The sequence below is a fragment of the Penaeus monodon genome, chromosome 33 (assembly GCF_015228065.2).
Source record: "Penaeus monodon isolate SGIC_2016 chromosome 33, NSTDA_Pmon_1, whole genome shotgun sequence".
Lineage (NCBI taxonomy): Eukaryota > Metazoa > Arthropoda > Malacostraca > Decapoda > Penaeidae > Penaeus > Penaeus monodon.
Window position 1 is genome coordinate 32680685 of NC_051418.1, and position 247 is coordinate 32680931.

Here is a 247-nt window from a genome sequence, read left to right on the forward strand (position 1 = left end):
CATAAAACGTACGCTTCTTGCTCATTAATATAATCCTAATTTACAATGACAGCACAGTACATTTCTGTATAAAGATCAGGGTCATTCATCGGGCTTTCTTTGCAACAAAAAAACAAAATGCTTTGTCTCATTATTCAAAACTCTCTATATAATCAACTTTATCAGTTTAGTAAATTTCTGATTTTCTTCCTATTTTGGCATTCGTCGTATGGGATCCCCTTTCAGTATGATTATCGGTTTAGTATGA